Source organism: Symsagittifera roscoffensis, chromosome 5 (assembly GCF_963678635.1).
Source record: "Symsagittifera roscoffensis chromosome 5, txSymRosc1.1, whole genome shotgun sequence".
Taxonomy (NCBI): Eukaryota; Metazoa; Xenacoelomorpha; order Acoela; family Convolutidae; genus Symsagittifera; species Symsagittifera roscoffensis.
The window spans coordinates 7,974,804-7,988,527 of record NC_087066.1 but is presented as its reverse complement, the minus strand read 5'-3'; the positions used below and the strand labels follow the sequence as shown (position 1 = coordinate 7,988,527).

The window sequence follows — 13,724 nt, the reverse complement described above, 5'->3', positions numbered from 1 at the left end:
AAATGCAATTAGATCAATTTGTCGCTAATTTTGTGAACAAAAAATATATTATAACAGTTGATCGGAAAATTCAGGCTGAAAACAATTGCAGTAAAAAAATTGGACAACATCCTTTTCCAATTGCGCCAAAATCTACCTTCTAGTTTTTGAAAAATCTACTTCTAGAACAAACTTCTGTAGTTGTTACCTGAATTGGGCGCAATAAATGAAGTGAGCTTCTTTGGTGTGATACTTTCCAGGCAAGGCGAAATCCAATGAAAATACACTCGGACGATTACCGATAGCTTGTTTGGATTTATTGCTGGCTGATCCAGTCGCTAATTGCGCTAAAATGATTACAACTCACTTACTTAGTATCATTATTGTAGATAGCATTTTTTTTTGCGCTGCGGGCGATTTTTCAAAAAAGTTATTTACATTTTTAATCATTAAAATCTCATTTTTAGACTTGATTTTCTCAGATATGCGCTTAAGTATTTCAAAACAGATAAAAATTGTACCAACTGTTTGAGCGTTTGATCTCTCAATTTTGAAATTCACCAAGAAACTCTAAAATGATTTTTAGCATACCTGCTTCGTTCAAAATTTTCTTTTGCGAAAAACGAAAAATTTTCTGTACAAATTTTTAAATTTTTATTCTTCCCTAAAAATATGGTTATCCATTTGAAAGCCCAAGAAGTATAACTCGAAACTGAAATAAAAATTGGTTACAAATCTAGCTTGAATAGGTTGGGTTTTTTTTTTATAAATAATCAAGCAGTTATTTGTTTCCTTTTGAGCAAATTAGTTTTTTGCCATTGGTCAGCAAAATGAAAAAATAAGTATATTTCGAAAAACTTAATTTCAAACCTGAATTTAAAATGATCGAAATTAACAAGAGAGAAAGTTTACTAGAGTACATTTGTTTATTAATAGAAGATCCCAAACTTCAATTGCAAACAAATATTTTATTCAGTAAAATTCACTCGGCGACGTTTGTTTGAGGTTTGCTGTTTGCTAATCATTAAATAACCCTGTCAGAAGGTGTGCGGTAAGGTAAGCAAGCCTACAGCTGTTAAGACAACAATTAGTTTAAGCGGGACTTTAAGACGAAGGTACTCGCAATTTTTCATTTTCATTTCTTAGATTGTTCAAAAGGTATTAACTCATTTGTCGTTTTAAAGTCACGTGTTCTTGAAGTGTTGTTCAACTAGCTCTTGACATAACGATGAGTTCTTTGCGCAGTTACAATTTTCAAGTTCATCAATTAGAAGAACGAAGTTCAGACATGTTTAGTTTGTTGGAATCTCTCATATGCGAAGGAGCGAAAGCGCGGAAAAAAACCAGCCAATCAGATTTCAGTGATCTAAAATTTGAAAAGAAAACGTGAAAATCTGAAAGAAAGTAAACCTTTCCAGGGACTCAGGGGCGGATCTAGGCTTTTCTCGAGGAACGGGAGGGGGGGGGGGCGGACTTTCAAAAAAGTTTCGAAAATTTTGTCGACATTTTTTTAAGGTCGATCAAATTTTCTGAGCTCTCTCAAATTATCAGAAGAATTTATTTCGTATAAATTTTCTGCACCGCAAGCAAAATCTCGAAAAACACGCAAAAAAAGTGTTTTTAGGCACTTTCTTGAAAATTTTGAGCAAAAAATTGCGTTTTTTTCGGTGCGCGCTCCGCCATTAGAATTAGTATATAATGGCGCCAAAGGCGCCTTCAGAAAGTTTGTAGGGTCCATTGGCCAAAAATGATATTCTCAAAATAGTACAAAGGGGGGACCCTTTGGGTCGGCAGGTGATCGAATCCCTGAGGGGGGCTGACGTCCGCCAGACCGCCCCCCCCCCCCCCCCCCCCCCCTAAATCCGCCACTGCAGGGACTTACTATTGATATTGGCCAATTACAAAAACGGCAGAAATATGCTAAATTTTCAAATTGTCACTGAACATCGCCGAATTGGGACGAATTTTATATTTCAAGGGTTTCATTAATAAAGATGCAAAATATTGCTTCATTTAAATCATCTTAATTGAATGGCAATTGATTAATTTCAAAAATTGACTTTCCCCTAAATTTGTTTTTGGTTCTTCATCCACGAATTTTTTCACGCATTCTGTCCTTTGCGCATGAGAATATCCCCCTTTTAGTTTATCCTCAACAAGCAAGTGGTCACGCTTGGAGCAGATTTGAAGCTCGTTACAAATACTCGAATACCAGTCCAAGAGCATGAAAACTAATTCAATTTTTTTGAGAACAGAGAATGAGATTTTGGTTTGAAATTTCTTTTTAGATGACTATATAGCATCTATAAAAATCAATATCAAGAGTATGAAATCAAATACCAGTTCAACCCGCACACGATAATGTGTTTTTTGAGAAATTAAATATTTGAAATTTTTTTTTTCAAAGTTATCTCATTTCTTATTTCGCGCAGTTGCTACTTATTACGTCCAAAAGTTTTTACTTTTCACATAAGAATTTTTTTATTTAAGTTTTCTCTCCTTTTTTATACAACGTAAACTCCATTGCCTTTTGTTAATACCCCCTTCCCAAGTTTACCCTCCCCCCCTCAGTTTACACCTCGTCCGTTAACCCCCCGCCCCCTCCCCCCACCTAGCTTACCCCTCCTCGATTTACCCCCTTCCCTATCTTAGTGTAATCCCCCGTCCGTTAACGTGGGCGGGGTAAAAAAAAATGGGGGGAAGGTTGGAACAAAAAACTTGAGTGAGGGGGCTAAACAGGAGAATAGGGGTAAACAGGTGTTGTTCGCAATGAGTAACCCCCTCTGTCGTACCCGTTCAATGGTGATAAAACTGGGGAGGGGTGAGGCAAACAGTAACTTGGGAAGGTCGGATTTAGGGGTAAACTTTAGTGAACAAGGGGGTGGGCGTAGGGATAAACGTAGTGAAATCGGAGGAGGGGACTTGGGCAAACGCGGATGAGGGAAAAGTGAGGGTGGAGGTTTACTTGAGTAGGTTTTTATTGGGAGTGACGCAGAAATGTTGTAAGTTTTGCAAATGATTTTGCAAACAAATCTAAGAATTATAATCCGTTATAATCAATTATAAGGGAATTTAAACGGATTATTATTCATTATAAGGTATTTTAATTGACTGTGTCTTACGAAAATAATCGATTATAATAACAATATAAACGATTTTGTGGTTTAAATTTGCAATAAAAATGGATTATAATGACAACATTTTACACAAAAATATTCCACTTTAACCGATCATTATCCATGGAACTCCGGTGCGTGAATTTCATGAAAACGAATATGATTTTCTGAGAATAAATAATGAGATTTTAGCCTATAATTCCCTATTAGATGACTTTATAGCAGCTAAAGAAATCAATTTCAATAGTATCAAATGAAATACCAGTTCAATAGCATTAAAACTAAAATATTTTTTGAGGAAAAAAGTATGAGATTATGGCTTTAAATTTTTTATTAGATGACTATATAGCAGCTTCAGAAACCAATTTATTTTACCCGAGTGCCAATGCCATAAGACAATGATAAAAAATGAGACTTAGCTCTTCCTTAGTTGCCTGGCATTATACATAGGACGCGAGAAGTGGTTCTTCGCTATGAGACAAACGCGCTTTAGCAGGAAAAAACCGTTGAACTTTTGTTTATGCTGAAAAATCGAAAAGAAAACAACCAAACTGATTCTGGAAACAAACAACAGTTTTTTTTTCTAATTTAAGCCCAACTCAATTAATTGATTTGTATGCTGGGATTTTACTATGTAACTGGTTTTCCCATCCGTTTGGTATTTTTTCTGTTCCCAAGTTTAATGAAAGGGAGAAATAACATGATTATATAGGTCTGTGATACTTTTTCAATCAGACCAATTTCAAAAGAAACAATCGTTTTCAGACTTTTGTTAAACCCCAATGAAGAAAAATGTTGATTTACAAAGCTTATGCGTAAAACGATGTTTTACTTGACAATTTTCAAAATCAATTTCGATCAGTTCGATAAAAACCAAATTAGCCGCAAACCGACTTGACAAAGTTTTGCCGCTCGAGAGTTTAGCCAATGCTAAAAAATTGATTGAATTTTGAAAGACAAACAAAACGGATGCTGAAACAAACAAAATTTTCCTCTAATTTGTTTATTGAATGTTATGCTGGGATGTTTCTTTACCCGCACCGGAGTTCCATGGTTAATAATCGATTATATTGAATTTTCGTGGTCTGTCTCAATAAATTTCGATAATAATTCATTATAATCGATTAAAAATGGATTATGATGAATTTATTTTTCTAATCAATAAAATCCGAAAATAATCGATTTTAATCGAATATAATCGATTATTTTTGAAAGAAAATGAAACTTGTTTTCGAAGCAAAATAATCCATTTATAATCGATTATGATGAATTTTTTCGAGGGGTTATTCATGAAATTTTGATTTTTTTCAAAATTATCTCATTTCCTGTTTAGTGCAGTTGCTACGTTTTACGTTTCATAAAATGTTACATTTCAGAATAAAATTTATATTTTTTTTGTCTCTACTTTTTTAATTCATCGCAGTTTAACTAGCACTTCGTTTTCCTGTTTTTTAATTCACAACCCCCCCCCCCCCCCCCAGTTTACCCCCTTACTCTCCCTCCCACCGTTTACCCTCCCCAGTTTACCAGTCCCCCCACCCCGGTTTATTGACCCAACCCCCCTCCCAGCTTATCTCCTTAGCTTAGTGGTTTATAATGACAACATTTTAGACAACATTTTTCCATTATAATCGATTATTATCCATGGAACTCCGGTGCGGGTATAACTAAGATTTGCATTTTAATTGGTAATTTGTTTGTTCCGAAGTTTAACGAAAGTGAAAAATACACAAATTGGTATATGTTTCTACTGTTTTTTCAATCAGACCAATTTCAAAGTAAATAAAGGTTTTTAAACTTTTGTTAAACCTCAACGAAGATGTTGGCTCGAGTATAAAATGTTATTTTACTTGACATTTTCTAATTTTAATTTGCATTAGTTCAAAAAATTCATTGTGGCCGCAAACTGGACTACTTTATGCCGCTCATGAATAAGTCAATCCTGCTCAAAAGTTATGCAAAATTGTTATTTAGGCTGAAGTTTCCAGATAACTAAATCAACCCAATTTAAATTGAGGGAGACAAATTAACTGAGCATAATATTACTTATACGGACTCAAAGCTCAAAAAATTCTTAATGCCAGTACAGAACCTGAATAGTTCATGAAAAATTTTCTGCATCAAAAACTACCTCGAGTGATTTGCCTTCATCTACAAGTAGTTTTGTCTGAGATATTTGAAGGATTCTCAATTTTTGTCTAAAATTGATGTTAACAAACAGTAAACTTTCAACCAAGTTTAACGTTGCGTTTACGAAGCAAATTTCATTTTCAAAATTTTTTCTCAGTTCTGATGTGAAAAATCAGAAAAAGGCGATCCATACTCAATTAGAGTTTTTTCTTTTTCTCAAGAACGTTTTTTTGAATTACTTTGGGTGAAGTTTGGGTATCATATTAATTTATTGAAATAAGATTCATTTATTAAAACTATAAAAACCGGCCCACCAAGCCACATGGAATGTGTAAGAAAAACTTCATTTCTAACTGACGACTGAGATACGGATTGAAAATTTTTAATCCTGATGACAGTAATCAAAACCAGATTTTTTGCAAAAAACAGGGGAAACTTTTTTGTAGCTGCAATTAGAAATAGAAGAAAGAAAAAAAATAAAAAATCTTCTGTTTTGAAGGAACAGTTACCATTCAACAATCGATCCACAAATTTAGGGTGAATTGGGAAGCAATCTAACACTTCTAATGTAGGAGTTTTGAATAATTTCTAACACTTCTAATCTTTTAATTAAAACTCTGCCCGTCATTTTATCAAAGATCTTTTTGACTCAACCATTGACAGTGTTTTCATTAGTTTGAAATTTGCTAAACTTCCTCAGTGAAAAAATTGTAGAAACCATCGAGTTTTGAATAATTTATATGTTGAATGGAAATTGCCGAAATTCATTGTTTTTGAGAGTTATTTACCGAAGAATTGCTCTTTAAATTCAAGTGTTTGAAGGCGGCCATTTTCACTTTTTTTGAGGTTGGAGCCAGCTAACAGGAAGTTCTTACTTTTTTACTTGATTCTCTAATATTTTCTCTCTTGAAAACTGCCCGCTAGCCTTCATAATGTTGAAAAAGTTTCAAAAAGTCAGCCAAAAACTCACCTTATCCTACTTTACTCATTACGCGGCCAAACTGGATAGATAGGCTTAAAATTTTTGTTTTTGTGTGTTCCTGGATTCCACGGACAAGTCTTTAACCCGTGTTAAAATTTTGTCAAAACAATCGAAGAGAATGAAAGAACAATAGAAGAGCAAAGGGAGCATCCTTGTTGCGGAATCCGCATACAATTCACAAAATACACAGTTTGGCGTCGTAAAGATAATCAAATAAAAAAACTGCAAATACGAAGTCACTAACTCAATAAATCGAAAAGCAATTCTGGACTCTAGTAAGCTAGTCGATACATATAAAAAGTATTTCTGAAAGTTTTTTGAACCATTGGACCGTTTCATTGGAGAACGTTCTCAGTCTAGAGTCCCAAAACCAATGTTTCTTCTTTTGGAATTTATGCTGATCTTCGGTATGGAACGGTTTTATGACCTTTCCGATTATAGTGAGATTACGGTGTATCACCAAACAATTGAAATGCATTCGCGCGCAAAAAACGCGAAATTTGCTGAAAAGATTGAGAAAATCAGCGAACAAGCGAATATGATTGAAGGAAAAACATTCATGTCGGGGTCTGGTTCGCATTCCTGGTTTTTGGAGAACTCCCGATTGACAAAGGGGTGTCGGCGTATGAAATCGACAGTCAACATAAAGCTGCTTCTTTTGAATTCATACCATCTGGTTTTGTTCTTGCTGTGCTTTTGTGAATTGACATAGCGAACCCATAGTTCACAACGGAACTTGAGCGTCATAAAACGTAAATGTTATTAAACAGTTTTGAACAGAAAATTTCAAATAATGAATGAAAACCGAGAAAAGAAAATGTTCAGTCTGAGTTTTTAAAATAATTTTTAGGATGGTGGTGATAATACCTTGTTTTTTTTTCAAAGTACATTAATGGTAAACTTAGAAGGAATGATAAAATTAAACATGTGAATGGAAATTGTACTTTTAATGCCATTTTATCGCCTAAAAAAGTTACCAAGTAATTTGGGGTCTATGTTAGATTTCATAATGTGATTTATTTCCAACACCTTCGGATGGTTTTTAGCTTAGTTTAATTATATAATTAATTATTAAATTCAATCTTTCGGCATATATAGAATTTAAGTTTTAAGAATTTTTTGAAACGTTTCATCTTCGACAATTGATTTTAAAAAAGTCGAAATAAGATCATTTAAGCCTGAATAGTTATGGCTTATTTTATTGGCTTACAAACCCAAAGTTGCGTCATCTGCTGAAACACGAAATGGAACTTTTGCCTTTTCTTCGGAACTTAGTAGCTTAAGGTTTTGCATCAGAACAATTGTATGTTCGACTCGATGATTGTAACTGATTACTTTTGAGTGCCGACAGTTGTACTGCTGGACTTGTTTTCCACAAACTGAACCTATAACCTGAGACAAATATCTGATGTTTTTGTTAATTGTCATTTTTGTGACTTATTGGCTCTCGTTTTCTCTCTTGTCTGCTAATCGGTTATGCTATGTTCTCGTGCTATCGCAAGGGGTGTCACGCTCGTCTTCGCCTCTGTGTTTGAGCCCAATGACGACAGTTATCAAAACTCTGTTAGAAGAATGGTTTTCAGCTCAGTTGCATCATCAATCAAACTAATTATCTGGAAAAAAAATATCAAAACAATTTTCTTTGGCATAGTTTTGATTTATATTGGCCTGGAAAACCCAACGAAGAGGTTTTCTCACTCTGCGATGGCGCTGATGATTGTTTTGTAGTATTAAATGACACAGTCATTTTGATGAAAATGTTTTCAAACAGTTCTTCAACTGAAAGTGATGCCTTTTTTATAATTAACTTTAGACTTGAATTTGTGTCAACTGTTTTGCAAGAGCTACAGTGCTGATTTAAATTATCCGGACTAAAGGTGTGAAAATAAAACTGAACGAGGCGTTAATTGATATTTTTTAAAAACTCTCATTATTCAAACTTAACGGTTTTTTACAGATTACTGCTACATTCAACAATAAATAAAATATTAGAAAACCTAAATAAAAACGTTGCTACTTTTTTATGAGCTTATTTTCGCTTGGAACTTTCACTTCAAAATTTCAATTTATATAGAATGTCGAAAAAAAACAAAGTTCGTAAATCTACCGAGTGAGATTTTTTAAATAAATGTAAGTTGGAAAATGGACATTATTGTAACGCAAAAAAGGTCGGTCGGCCGAAAAAACTACCAAAAGAGACGAAAATTTTATACATTTGATAGCAAAAAATTTCCTTTTGCGACGTCTCAGGAGCTTCGAAAAAAATTGTACCAGCGTTATCTTTATGAGCCAGCAAAATTCGATCAATTTTGGTCAAGAAAGGACAGAGTGCACGAGTCAGCGCCAAATAACCCAAAATTTCGGTCATCAACAGAAAAAAAAACGTAAAAAATGGTGCATAAATTTTCGAGAAAAACCACAAATATTTTGGGATATGTAGTTTTTTCAGATTACACCATCATTGAATTGTGATCCAGTGCCAAGATTTATTTGAGACGACCCCCAAAATTTGCGTTATCATCTTCAACTGCAAAATTTGGAGGAAAAAGGGTGATGTTTTGGGGCTACATAAAATTTTCTGTGGAAAGAGAAATAGTAGTCATCGACGCAAACCTTAATTCTGCCAAATATTGCAAACTACTCGAAAACCACTTGATGGAAAATTTTTATCTGGACGAAATAATCCAGCAAGACGATGCCAGTTGCCATAATTCCAAATTTTCGACAAATTTTTTCCAGGAAAACGGTTTTCAAGTTCTGGAAAATTGGCCACCATAATCTCCAGAATTGAATATTATTGAAATTTTATGGAATTACATGAAACAGAAGATTCGTGAAAACACCCAACAACAGTTGAAGAGCTTATTCGTCCAGTTTTTGAAACTTTTTTTGCAATTCCGGACGACTACATTCATCGGTTATATCGGAGCATTCCTCGTAGAATAAAAGCAGTTTTAAAAAACAATGATTACCATACCAAATTTTAATTTTGTTGTTTGTTTAACTTTTAACTGAGTTTGTATAACGCTGATCAAGACTAAAATTAGTTTCAGAATTATACTTCGCGGCCTGGACAATCCGATGTTTAACTTCTATTTTTGATCCTTGTAGATGAAAATTATTGTCGCGTGGCATAGAAAATGTCAATCATATGAAACAAATGTTTTCAAATGATTCTTCAATTGAATATTTTGCCTTCTTCATCACTATTTTTAAACTATTTTTCGTGACAACTGTTTTGCAAGCACTATAACGCTGATCAAGATTAAAATTATATTTCTAAAATAGTTCGCCGCCAGGTGTATTTGAATGATTCTTGAATTGAAATTGTTACGTTTTTCATTGCTAAATTTAAACTTATTTTTCGTAAGGACACTAGCAAACACTATAATTCGGATCAAAATGTGTATATATGGTTTTGTTTAAAAAATTTCGGCCTGGACAATTTGATTGTTACTGGTGGTTACCACGTGGCGTGAGCAGTTTGATTGGCTACATATGTGAATGACTTCTCGACCGTTCAGTTTTTCATTCTGAAATCATTAAAAGTTCAACACAGAATCTTATTAGTTGGTTAAAAAAGGTAAGAATCAATTTTCTGTCTGAAAATCAATATAAGCTTGAGGGCATAACTTAAAACTGCTTGACTTAAAATTGCTTCTCGACTGCTGAATTTCAGACAAAAAAATCCCGAGATGACCAAAAGTCGCTATCGTAGAACTTTTTTCGGACCAAATTAACATCCTCCCCCTAAGCACATTTAGGGGGAGGGATGTTAACTTGGTTCTAAGTTGGGAATTTTCAGCCAATCAGAGTCGAGCATTTTACATGCAGCGCTTAGCAAATTTACTTTAAATTAAGCGCTGGGGTGGATGACTTTAACTTGGTCTATTTGGGGCTATTTGGGGAGGGGGGGTGGATGTTAACTTGATCCCTTTTTTCAAATAGTCTTACAATTTTTCCAAAAAAGGCTCTAAGAATATTGTTACAAGAGAGGGGACTTTTGGTCTTAAAAAAGTTATAAGATCGGAACTTTCTTACAACATTTTTTTTTGCACCGAAAGTGAAAAAGTTCTGCACTGTAACTAACTAGTAACTAGCAATTTTGTCGATACTCATGAACGGCGCATACAAACCGACGTCGGTAGCTATATGACATGATTCGTCAAAATTGGTTTTGCAGTGTCTCAGAAATAATTTTGACCCGCTAATCATCTATAACTGGGAGATTTATCGAAAAAAAAATCAAACTTTCTGCTTCGGAAACTTTTCCTTGAAATGCAGACATTATAATCATTCTCTTAAGTTTTTTACATGCATAATTTGAAAAAACTCGAAAAAATCCGAAATTGTTTTTTATCTGCTATTACGGAACAAAAACACCTTGAAAATGTTTTCGGTGACGTTTTTAAACTTTGGGAAAAAGTGGTTATCCTCAAATTTTCCTTACAAGCAGTTCTAAAAATCTTATAAGCGAAGTTCTATGATAAGAGAATTATATTTTTGTAGGATGGTCAACCCGTGGCTGATTTTGCTCAATTTTCAAAGTCGAAACATACGTCGACTATCTCGACCCCGTAGCAAGCCTTAACGAATTGTAGAGTATTTTTTCCCCGGTAAACAATTTTTCCAACAAAATCCTAGATTGGGGTTCTCATATTTCTATGGTCTCAGGACGTATGATCTCAGCGTCATTTGATTAAAAATAGGCTTGCAGCTAAGCCGAGACTGATAATTAATTCTTATAAAAGTTTTATTTTAGTGATTTTTTTATTTTATTTTTTTTTATTTTTGACATGTCAGGTTTTCAAAAAAAATCTATTATAATTGATAATAATCTATAACAATTTTCCAAAAACTTAGTTTATTTTAAAAATTGAAATCAAATAGTAAAGGCCGTAGAGCTGCCGCTGTTTGTGCCAAATTCGGTATATATCTTGTAAGGTGGTGTAGTGAGCCCATGAAACTTTTTAGTTGTTTGAAAGTTTTGGGAGGCGATAATTTTTCAATCGCTTCAGTTTTCTTTATAAGTGGTTTGGTTCCTTCACTGTTGATGTTGAAACCTAACCAATCGAATTGCTTGCATAAGAACTTTCGAGATTTTCCTTGTCGAGTTTCGTTAGCACCGTTTGGAGTTTTTGTCGGTGTGTCTCTATGGTTTCTTTCGTTACAATTGAGATATCGTCTTATTGCAGTTAGTAAATGTTAAATCAACTGCTTTCTAGAACTCTGCCAGCATATCCGTAAGACCGTAAAATCCCGTCTGGAATTGGTATGTTCCTGTAGCCTTACCGCCAATGAGGCTGAAATTACATTGCTCTCTTGTTGCTTTATCCAACGGGATTTGTGAGTATGCGTATTTTAAATCGAGTGTGGAGAATAATGTCTGATTTTGACTTGTCTGATTTCACCACTTGTGTGATGTTGTCCAGAAGTAGGTCTATGTTGGGCATTCGGTATTTGTTTTTATGTATGTGTTTGTTAATCTTTTTGGATTCTAGGGCCAGTTTAACTGTTTGCTCCTTTTTAACTGTGATAACTTTTGGGCTGATGAATTGTTTGTCTGAACTTTCATCGAGTTTGATGATGTGTTTCTCGTCCATCAATTTGTTTAATTCTGTTTCGACCCTTTCTTGTAGATGTATTGGTATACGTCTGCCCTTTTGCTGTATCGGTTTGAGTTCGTTACTGAATTGTGTTCTCATTACGTGGTGTTTTGACTTCCCTATGCGTACGCATAATTGTTGAAAATTATCCTTGAACCATTGTTTAAATTCGTGGTTGGACTCGTCGTTTCCTTATATATTGAGAACCATGTGTGTTTGTTATTCCTGAATCAATCTAATACCGATGCGTGGTAGTAAATTCCGTCCTATGTTATTTACTTTGTGGTCATCCACTATGATGAACGGAGCTGTTTGTATTTTCTATCCTCCCGACTCAATTGTGGCTATAAGTCTTCCTTTTGGATGTATTGATTCGCCGTTATAGCATGTTAGATTTCTGGCAGTATCCTCCGGCGGGATTTTTCTAAAAATTGCCGTTTGACCGTTTTGTTGTATTCGTTGAGCGGTTTTTTCGTTTAGGAAAGACACTGGTCTGCCCGAGTCAGCAATAGCGAATAGTTTCGTTGTGTTTGTCTTCAATTTAACAATATGTCCATTTAGATCGTCTTCCGATAGTGTTTTTGTGTTTTTTATTTCGAATGATTCTGATATCACCATTACGGAGAATTTGTCTATTTGGTAGTCTTCCCAAATTTTGTTTGTGGTGAACTCAGCATATGCGACGAGTCGTTGTCAGTTTCCGTGCTCTCTATTTCTGTTCCCTCTTGCTGTTCTTCATTTGTGTTTCCTAAGACTTTTACGTTTGTAAAACGACAAACTTTTGCGAAGTGTCCGCATTTTGCACATTTTGAGCAAATTTTGTCTTTTGCTGGACATGATTGTAGATGGTTCGGACCTTATTGGTTCCCACACTTATAACATTGTCTTGAATTTGTGTTTCGTTGTTGTTTTTCCTGACCCCTTGTGTTTTGTGATCCACGTGGATACGGTCGGCCGCGGAAACCGCCCCGACCTCGCTGATTGTTTTGATTGTTCAGCTGGTTTTGTCTGCCACGTGCATTAACGTAATGTACTGGCTCTTGTTTTGTAGTCAATATTGATCTCCGAACGGATCTATTTTCATTGTGCGACTGTGTTTTATTCCTTTTTCTCGTCGTATTGCGTACTCGTATGCCTCTTGTGGGGCTCTTGAGAGAGAGAAGTTAAAACAACTATTTAATGTTAACGTTAATTCTCTTTCTGAACCGTAGTTCACTTTAACCGCCGTCCTCGTCCTCGCTATCAAGGTCAATCGACGAGTACACATTAACAGTACATAATATCAAAACATAAATGATGTACAAATACAATATAAATTTTATGTGGAGTTTTATCTATCTATGCCGGATGACAGTAGCTTAAGGTTTTGAATCAAAACAATTGTATAATCGACTCAACGTGAATTTAACCAAGTTTAGCGGCTTGGTTGCCGCTCAATGATTGTGACTGATTATTTTTCAATGCCGACAGTTTTACCGCTGGACTTGTTTTCCACAGACTGAACCTAACCTGAGACCAATTTCTGGTGTTTTTGTTAACTTTCATTTCTGTGACTTAGTGGCTCTCGTTTTATCTCTTGTCTAATAATCGGTAATGCTATGTTTTCGTGCTATCGCAAGGGGTGTGTGTCACGCTCGTCTCCGCCTTGGTTTTTGCGCCCAATGACCACAGTTATCAAAATTCTGGTGAAAGATTAGTATTCAGCTCAGTTTGATCATCAATCGAACTAATCTGGAAAAAAAAATCAACTGATTTTTTTTGGCATAATTTTGATTTATTTTGGCGTGGAAGAACCATCAAGCAGGTTTTCTTTCTCTGCGATGGCGCTGATGATTGTTTTGTTCTTATGAAATGACACAGTCTTTTTGATGAAATTGTTTTCAAACAGTTCTTCAACCGAAAATGGTGCCT

The 13,724-nt window shown here is 34.8% G+C and overlaps 1 long non-coding RNA gene across 1 annotated transcript in view; it reads right to left on the bottom strand.

Moving 5' to 3' along the window:
- Window positions 1-933, bottom strand: part of LOC134846977 (uncharacterized) — a 2,070-nt gene extending 1,137 nt beyond the window's left edge. The window contains exons 1-2 of the long non-coding RNA XR_010162840.1: window positions 850-933; window positions 188-326 (exon numbers count right to left, since the gene is read on the bottom strand). This is a non-coding gene — a long non-coding RNA (uncharacterized LOC134846977). The remainder of the gene's footprint in view (window positions 1-187; window positions 327-849) is intronic.
- Between the last annotated feature and the right edge of the window lie 12,791 nt (window positions 934-13,724).